The sequence below is a fragment of the Octodon degus genome, unplaced genomic scaffold (assembly GCF_000260255.1).
Source record: "Octodon degus isolate 3935 unplaced genomic scaffold, OctDeg1.0 scaffold00062, whole genome shotgun sequence".
Taxonomy (NCBI): Eukaryota; Metazoa; Chordata; class Mammalia; order Rodentia; family Octodontidae; genus Octodon; species Octodon degus.
Window position 1 is genome coordinate 443,644 of NW_004524638.1, and position 10,410 is coordinate 454,053.

The following is a 10,410-nucleotide window of genomic DNA, read 5'->3' on the forward strand; positions in this document are numbered from 1 at the left end:
TGGATATTAGATTTTTCATGTCCAATAAGATTTGCTTCATATAGTTGGTTGCTCCTGTGTTTGGTGCATACATATTTATGAGTGTTACCTCTTCCTCTTGAATTTTTCCCCTAACCAGTATATAGTGTACTTCTTTATTTTGCTTGATCATTGTTGGTTTGAACTTGAGACTGTTTGAGAATAGGATTGCTACCCCTGCATTTTTCTGAGGTGCTGGGGCATATAGTACTGTGTTCCATCCTTTGACTTTCAGCCTTTGAATGTCTTTATGAGGGAAATGTGTTTCTTGTATGCAGCATATTTTTGGATTTTTTTTCCTAATCCATTGTGCCAGTCTATTTCTCTTAAATGGGGAATTGAGTCCATTTACATTGATGGTTAGAATTGAGATGTATTGACCTACGGTTGCCATGTTGTTTACCTGTTGTCATTTACTCCTTTTTCTCCTCTTTTTAATTGCTTACCCTATTTAGTTGGTTGCTTCCGATCTCATTCATGGAGTTCTGATCATTTTGGTCCCTCTCTAGAACATCTTTCAGTAGCCTATGTAAGGTTGGCTTTGTTATCCTGAAATTCTTTAGCTGTTCTTTGTCATGGAAGTATATCACTTCTCCATCAAACTTGAAAGAGAGTTTTGCAGGATATAGTAGTCTGGGCTTGAATTTGTTTTCATAGAGGACCTGAAGTACTCTGCTCCATGCTCTTCCTGCCTGCATGGTTTGTGAAGAGAAGTCAGCCGTAATTCTGATGGGTTTTCCTTTGAATGTGATCTGCTTCTTTTCTCTAGCGGCTTTCAGTAGATTATTCTTGTGCTGAATTTCTGGGATCTTGACTATCATATTTCTTGGTGTGTTTTTCTTTGGCTTGAAGTTACTTGGTGTTCTGTATGCTTCAGTTACCTGAATGTCAGATTGTTTCCTCATATTTGGGAAGTTTTCTGCTATTACATCTGCCCATATTTTTCTAATATCATTTGTATTGACTCCTTCTTTCTCATTGATGCCTATTAATCTCACATTGTTCATCTTTGCCTCATCTTGCAGGTGATGGATTATCCTTTCCTGCATCCTCGATGTTTTTTAAGAAATCCTCTTACCTTTTCGCTAGCTGCACCAGCACCTTCAAGATCTGAAACTCTGTCTTCACATTCACTTAAACGGTTTTGCAATCTTATGATTGAGATTTTAATTTCCTCTATTTCTCTTTTACTCTGCTTCATGCGATTTATTTCTTTCTTGTATTGTTCATTCAAGGAATCCTTCATTTGTCTAATGTCCTCTATTTTTTAATCAATAACTTCTTTAGAAGCAGTTATACATTCTTTTACTGCAGTGTTTTTTTTTCAGATTTGGTTTCTTCCCTATGTTTCTGTAGTTGTTTCTTTACTTTAGATGCTAAGAATTCTGAGAGTTCTTTTTTTATTTCAGAAAAGAATTGCACTCTGATTTCCTCTATATCTTTCTGCTGTTGCTTATTTAATATCGACACTATTAATTCATTCATTTGAGGTGAGCTTGTGTCCTCCGCACTTTTTCTGGGTGGGCACTGGGTTTCCTCCATATGTTTCTGCATTTAATTCTTTACTAAAGATGTTTTTAATTCAGGGATTTATTTTCTTTTTTCCAATCTGAGTTCCTCTATACCTTTCTGCAGCTGTTTCTTTATTTCAGAAGCCATTGTTTCATTGCTTTCAGCTGTGTGATTCCCAATTTGTTTTGTGTTATTATCCTTTGCACTTTTTATGGGATGGCTTGGGTTCTGAGGTTACATTTTATTTCTTCTCATCATTTTGTGTAACACTGTCTTCTGACCTTTGTTGTAGTTCTTTGTTGTAGTTATAACCTTGGCACATACTGAAGTTCAGGTGCAGCTCTACAAAGTTTGGATTTATCCAGCTGTGCCTGGCTTGGTTCTGGCTGCTGTGCTCAGCTCCTTCCCGCTGCTGGCCTTGAAGGTGAACCAGTTGTACCCCTGTGGCAAGATGTTCTGCTCCTGGACTAGCTGGGTGGTTCTATCCTCTATACTCTCTGCATGGATTGCAGCTGCAGGGTCACACCCCAGTCATGTATGCCAGGCCTGAGCTGCACCTAGAGGGGGCAAGGTATAGTAGTGGGGAGAGGAAGTTCTCCCACACACTCACTGGTTCTGGGTTAGGACTGGGTCTGGTTGTTCCCTGAAAGCGGCAGAAATTCCTACTTGGTGGGCGGTGTGGGGGAGGTGCTGCGGAGTGGTGGGGGGCATCCCAAGGGTGTGGGAGAGTGTCTCGCCCAAGCTGTGCCTGGGGTGGGACCGGTATGTGGTCCGGCCGGTGCAGGGTGGCAGGAAGCTCTCCCACACAGTCACTGGACCTGGGCAAGGGTGGGCCTGGGGTTTCCCGGAATACGGCAGAACTTCTTACTGGGCAGCAGGGTGGGGGAGGTGCTACAGAGTGGTGGGGGCATTCCAAGGTGGTGGAAGAGGGTCTCGTCCACGCTGCCACCTAAGCTGGGACCGGTATTTGGTCCCACCGGTGCAGGGTAGCAGGAAGCTCTCCCACACACTCCCTAATGGTGTTTGTTAATAGCATATCACATCCACATTTGTACAGCAATTAACCACTAGGAAGAATGTATGCAACGTGTGAATTATTGAAACTGCCCTACCAATTTGATTTGAAACTGTCTCATTGCTATTTTTTATCAATAAAATTATGGGAAAATAAGTAAAGCTTTATCTTTAATTATTGGACAAATCAATCTCTGAGCTTCAATCTCTTTATTGGTGATAGTACACTAATCCTCTGAGTTTCTTCCTTCTGCTTTGATGTTCTTCATATGGACACCTTGTTTTCCCAAAGATAGTCTTTCCTCAGTTCTGTGTTTCTTTATTTCCAATAAATATTTATTGCACATATATTATGAACCAGATAATTCATCTTAGGCACCTGCAAGAAAAAAGTCCCAAAGAACTTTTTACTACTGGAGCTTACATAAGGTTTAGAATCAGATTCATAGTTGAATAAATTCAACATGTTTCTAGCTCCTAATGATAAATCTATTTTCATACCTTTGAAGGGAAAATAAAACTAAAATTTTTAAATGAAAACATAAAATTTCACTAAAATTGAAATTTATATTTTGTATTTATTGTTCTTTATTTTCACTATACTGTATAATTTTTAAAATATTTTTGGCACAGAGTCTCACTCTGCAGCTTGGATTCATAGTGATACCCAGTTTTCAGCCTCCCCAGTACTCGGATTGCAGGCATGTGCCACCACATCTAGTCACAGTGGCTGGCTCAGTGTGCCTGGGGGAGAAACTGGCATGGCACCACCTAATTAGTCTGCTGAACTATCTTGTCGGCCCTCACAAAAGTTTTCAACAAGCTAATTATGTACTATAAATAGTTTTTAATTTGCGGGAATGTTTCATATGGATTTTTATATCCCCAATGACCAAAATAATATTTCCCAAGTACTGTATCTCAACAATGGCTTGTTCAGTAAATGAATGAATGAACTGAAACATGATGTAATTCAATAAGTAGACACTGATTTATAATAAGAAGTTGGATGTCACATCAGGGAGAATTCTAACCTCTTAGAATTTTCTTTCCTCATAGTCATTAGAATTCCAGATGCATTCATTACTTTTTTTTTTTTTTTTTTTTTTTTTTTTTTTTAGAGAAAGGTCTACAGGTGTTCAGGGTCTCGCTACTAGATCAGACTTGTAGTGATATGCCTGTTTACAGCATCTCAAGAGCTGGGATTACAGACACTTGCCACCATGCCCAGTCTCAATCGCCCTCTCAGCTCTTTCCAGTGGCTGGGCTGGCGCAGCAAGCCCAGCCACTGAGCCTGCTTGCAGGCGCTTTAATCTCCTGAGCTATTTGGCCAGCCCTCCCATTACCATTCTTAAAAAACCAAAACCATCAACATCACAATTTGTATATAGTGGTCATAAAACATGGAAAATTTGGCTGAAACGTTCCAACTCTGAAGATATTAAAATCTCAGCAATTTTCAGAAAAGCAGCAATATTCAAGGTGTTTTATTGTTCAACTTTTAAGACCTTCATTTTTCATACTGTCTAATAAATTTTGAATAGAAAATGGACTTATCTGTGAAATATGGAATGACGTTCATGTAGACTGCATAAGTTGGGACTATAAAACTCCAAGAAACATGGGAAACAAAGTCTTTTGTAGAAGCTGATTTCCTAAGCCATCCAAATTTTTTAAGTTCATTAATGTTCTCTTTATAAAATAGGCAAGATACTGTTAAGTGGAATATAGAAGCTGCTTAATTAATGTGTTTGACCAGATTTTCTTCCAAAAGCTCACTTTTTTTTATTTAACACGAGTTCATATTCTAGATCTTCCACTGATTTTGTGTGTGTGTGTGTGTGTGTGTGTGTGTGCATGTGTGTGTGTTTATCTGTGTATTTGTTATTCCTTTTATTTATTTATTTTATTTTGTTTCAACTTATCAAATTAATTTTATTGAGAAATAGCAATGAAAGAGTCTCAAAACCAATTAGTAGGACAGTTTCAATAATTAATACATTGCATATTGTTGTCTTCGTAGTGGTTATTCATAGTAAAAAGTGCAGACATGATATCCTGTCCAAATATTATTAGTACAAATCTTTCTTCTCATTGAATTAAGAGAAAGAGCTGTATATCTATCCTAACTATGCTGTATATACAGATACAAAATGGTCTTTCATTTGTATCTCCTTTTTTGTTTAGGTTTGTCAGCGATGGGTATTCCATTGTCATTTAAATATTGTAGATGCATGAATTCAGGAAAATATTCCAATGTAAGCCAGTAGTCCATAATATTAGTAGGTTATCCATAGGACTGGAAATGACAGTATACTTCATTTTTATACTTTTCTGCTGCATGGCTAAGACCAAGATAAAGCAAGACCTATATAACAAGAAATACAACTTTTGTATCTGACAAGGTCAGTCAAATCCCCTAAGGATTTACCGTGAAACCCTGTACCATAGTTTGTAGATCCTTTGTCAGTGTCAGCCATGTGGATGAGTCATAACCAGTGCTTGACCAATTTGTTCTCTTTGAAAGCCTGAGAGAATGTTTTCTCTCCATGTGACTCTCCTTAGGCACACTCTACAGCATCAATCATATTCCTCTATAGCCCAACATTATCTTTATAAAATAAAATGTATTGATTGTTAATTATTTCATTTGTTATTGAATTTCTGATGTTAAAAACTTACTACAGTCTGGATATCAAGTGTTTTTATACATTGTCATTTTATTATCTGATTTATATAAGCTAAGTGGATTTTATCAATAAAGAAGTTTAGGTCTTTAAATTTTGTGGCCGTAGTGTTTAGAAGTTTAGGTTTGTTGCACCATGGTAAAATCAGGATTGTTCCCCAAATCTGTCAATTAGTTATCTGTGCATTTACTTGTTGAGCTCCAATGCCCTCATGTACTGAGGGAGACAATCAGAAACAGAAAAACTGTTGTGTTCCAACAACTATATTGGAACCTGGGACTGGTGATCTGTGTACCAGTCATATTAGGCTTTACTGCAGAGGGTAATTTATAATCCCCTAAATCTTCTCTTTTTTGTATTTAGTGAATGATCTACAGGGTCTACAAGGTCTCATTATACAGACCAGACTCAGTGATCCTCCTGTTTTTAGCTTCCCAAGTGCTGGGATTACAGGCATGTGCTACAACACCCAGTCTTAACCCCCTAAATCTTACTAAAACTACATGTGCAGTGCACTAGCATGGCTCCCTATCCATTTACTTTGCTCACTCTGGTACCTATGATGACTGGAAGACTATTTTTGGACATTTCTACCCACTTTTAATTAGCTAAGGGACACAGCTCCTTCCAGGTTTGATTGAATGCAGACACATAACTTTCTTTCCAAAAACATGTTATTTTACCATTGCTGATTTAAGAGATTATCATAAATTTCATTACTTACAACAGCACAAATTTGCTCTGGAAGATTTGTCTGACTGCATTGTTCAACTTCTCTGAGCACCATATAGAGTGTGGCAAATGCAACTCACTCCAACAGCAAAACTGGAAATATAAGTAAGATCTTTCACCTCCCACTCCATTGTTATATTGCCTTCTCTCTCTTTTGCCATCTTGTGCCTCCCTTTATAAATATTCCTGTGACTACATTGGGTTGACCTAAGTAATGAAGAATAGTTGTTTCACTTCAAGATTGTTCACATAATCAATCTGGGAGGTGTCTTTTATTATCTAAGGCAACATACAGAACACTCACGGTGATCAGGATCTGAAAAGTGTTGGAAGCCATTATCTGTGGTCATATAGTTCCACTCTGTGCCCTAATCCTGACATACATTGATTGGAAAATATACCTAACAGGAGCAACAGCACTTTTAAATTATCTTACTGTAATTAAAAAACAGGTTAATCATATTTTCATGCCAGAGAGAGCCTCCTAAAATTACCTATAACAATCCAGTTCAATGCCAGTAGCTCTAAAAATAAATGTGAATTCATAAGGTACAAAATCTGTTAAAGAAAATATTGAATAGCACAGCTTGGCAAGGAGGAGAGATGTAAAAGACAGTGATAATTAGTAATATAGTTTATGTAACAAAAGTTATTCTTGTGGTAAGTAATGAAAAGTCTAAACACTAATAGTGTAAATCATAAAGACAGTTATTATTTATTTAATGAGAAATTTGGAGAAACTTAATCGTGAAGTTCCTTCACAGATCCACAATGCCATTAGGATGTGAGATCTTGACATCTTTCCTTCCTATGATTTTCAACGTGTTAACTTTCTTATTCTTGTATCAAATGCCTCATGGTTGCAAGTTTATTTCCCTAGCTCCAACAATATATCGTCACACTCACTTTCTCATCAACAAGAAGTGGTAATGTTCAGTCTCATTTCAGGAGGCAAGATATATTCCCTGAAAGCTACCACTAGGTATTTTCTTATTTCTTCTCTCTCTCCATCTCTCCTTATTTCTTTTACTAAGAACACTGGAACAAGGACTGTATTAGCTGCAAGTGGAGCTAGAAATATTGAAGCAGGATTGTCATGGGTAGCATGAAGGTTCTAATGATGACCTTGTGTCTGTGACTTAGGTTGTCACCATCCCAGCTTCTGACAACCTTGAGCAAACCTTATAGTCTATAGGTATAATGGTCGGTATCCTAGGCAACTGAGAATAGTGGAGACAGGGATAAGACAGCCTCTACCACAGGATACTTAGGTGTTGAAAGCCACTTTTCCTGGCTTTCAGCTCCACAAACTCCACTTCTTTTTGTGTGCCTGCCTTTCCTTTGAATTCTGCTCTGTTGAGCATGTGGTGCAGAGTTTCTTCACTATGAGTGTGCTGCTGTAAGCCTTTCCTGACAAAGTATGATCATCACACTTACTTCACTCTTGGTAGAAAAAAAGGGTTGGGTAAGCCAAAATGCCACAAAACTAAAAGATCAAATGCAATTCTTCTGTGCAACAGATTTACCATAATCAGTAACCACCTTGACCACCTTAAGACAATTAAATGTGATCCTGTCTCTTATTTTCAGAGAGCAATGATTCCTGCTCCTGATGTGTGAATAAGAGTTTTTAAAAGATCCAAAGCTGCCCTTGAGTCTAGGAAAACCCTTCTAAAATGTGTCTTAGAGTGGGGAAGCTAAGACAAGATAGACACATGAGAAGACACTGCTCTGTTCAACGAATCATTTTCCTGTTAATTGAAACTAGATTAGAGATTTTAAGATTTCCAATGTCACACGTTCTATGTTAAAAGGAGAGAAAGGATTTCTTCAGATTCAAATCATTTCAGTCTTTTATTTTCTTCCATAAATAGCACATTACCTACTGAATCCAGGCATTAACTAAGCTATGACTCCGGAATGTGCAGAGTACAACTCAAGTGCTGGGGGAAAAGAAGCAATTATTCTACATGAAGTAACCAATTTATCAAAGGAGGCATGAACAAATTCGATTTTTCTTTGTAGACTGCAAATATTTAGCTTTACTAAACACAACCCATTTAGACAGGTAACAGCTTTTTGATTTACTTATCAAAATAAATGCACCTTTCATTCCTGAGCTTTTGTTGCTTTCAGAATCTGCAATAATCTGCAAAGTAGTCACATGGATATGGGTATCTCTTGTTTTCCTGAGTATCATCCTTAAAATGAGGACAATTAAAGCAATTGACATATAAAGCCAATGCCACCTCAAGTTGGGTTATTTCTACCTATGGAAAAGTAGAAAACATTGTGTGTACAGTGGCAGACTTCATTCTAGTTTTTATTAAATTTGAACAAAAAGAATGTATTTCCAGAGGTTCAAGTTTTTAAATTTTTTTGCAGGTGAAATGGCGCACTAATACCAGCCAATTTAAATAGCCACGATAATCAAATTACAATCAAGAGGAACAATTTGTGAAGTGGGGAGTGTTATGGTGATATGTCCTCCTCTTGCATGAATCTTCACAACTGCGTCATAATATCCCTCTCAAGTAAGAAGATACAGAACCTCAGATAATTTGCCTGCCTGAAAGTTAGTAGAGCTGAGCTATGACTGTAATGCATTTAAAGTTGGAATATTTATACAAAAATGTTCTGGCTTGGCAAATAGGCAATCAGGGAAGGCTTTGAAAAGCTGGGGGAGGGAAGGTGGAACCTAATGTAGCTGCTATTAAGGTAAACAGAGATTTGGAAAGTACTTTTAAAGACAAAAACCTCCACAAATGTAAAGACATTATGGGCAATGGTGTAGCACCTTGGGGAAGCCAAAATTCCACAAGCATAAACAAGTATGACTCTAACAAGCTTGCTGTGTGCTTATATGTACACAAAACTTTAATATAGCTAGCCAGGTTCATGATATTTTTCTCCTTCCTCACCATTCTCATTAGTTTGTTCATGCTGTTCCATTCTCCTTCTTTAAAGTATTATTTAAATTGTGTGATGCCAAAAAAATAAAATAAAATGAAAAAGAGTTGAATGTTCTCACAGCTGAGTGCATAGATCTCACCAATTATCTGGTTTCACCTGAGAAAATACATACTGCTGAAAATAACCTCAGCTTTGTGTACAACTCTGCAGCTGGAGGAAGCAACACTGACGGCAATGAGAGTGAGAGCAGCCTGTGTAGCATACCTGGAAACAGGACAAGCAGCGAGCACTAGTCCTGGAGCCCAGGGAGGAGAGCTTGCGGTGTATTTGTATATTTGAATGTTTGTGTATGTGCACACATGCATGCAAAGCTTTTGAACTACCCAGGATCTACAAAGAAGTAGTCAGAAAGCCTATGTTGGAAGGAAGACCTAATCAAATTTGTATATTCTGTTCTAGGTGGAGACAATACTAGTCAGAGGATTTATACTATGGTATTCAAGCCAATGGGCTCTGAAAACCTGAAGACTCTTACTCTAGTTCTGTCACTACATATATGAATTTCAAAAACTCTTTTATTACTAGTAGCCACATTTTTTGCCAAAATAAAGGCAATAATTGTAGTTAGTCTCTAGAATTGTTGTAGTATATAAATGTAATTACAGATGTGAGTTTCACATGATAGGTGCTAATAATAGTAGCTTTTTGTTTGTTATTTCTGATTTTGTGATTATTATTATTATATTAATGGAATATTTTCTATATTTCATTTCTAATCTGGAAGTAGCCCCATGATATTCACAGCATTATTTTCTTTTTGTTGCTAGGAAAAGAAAAGCCCATAAATTTAAAATGATCTATCTAAGGGGTCATCCAACAGATAAAGTAATTAGAATCTAAATCCAGATTCTAAACCATTGATCCTAATGTTTATATTCTTTCTTAAATATTTGATAGTGCTGCAGAAGATTAAAAACATAGTGAGGGGCAAAAACTAGCATCCTGAGAATAGCAGGCCCTAGAGTACCAACTATGGTGCAATAGTGGAGGATCTAAGTCAGAATTTTAGTCCACGCTTTGAAAACAAATGTTGCTGCTTAATGTAGGGGTTTCATTGAGCTTTCTCATTTATAAAATGTAGTTTCATAGGAGCTTAAAACTGATATTAACAGGATTGGCTGGGGTTATTTCAATTTTATTTTTAGTACCCCGAGGAAACTTTTGGCTTTGTGACTAAATCAACACTCAAAATAAGCATTTATTTTTTATGCATGAACCAAGATTATCTTTCCATTTTCTGAAATCCTCTTCAATTTCTTTATTCAGAGTATTATTATTTTCAGTGTAAAGTATAGAGCTCTTACTTCACTTGTTAGATTGATTCCTAAGTATTTCATTATTTTTAAGCTACTATGAAGTGGTTTCCCTAATTTCTTTTTCTTTTCTTTTTTTTTTTTAGAACCAGAGATTGAGCTCAGACATTTTTTTTAAATTTATTGTGTGTGTGTGTGTGTGTGTGTGTGTGTGTGTGTGT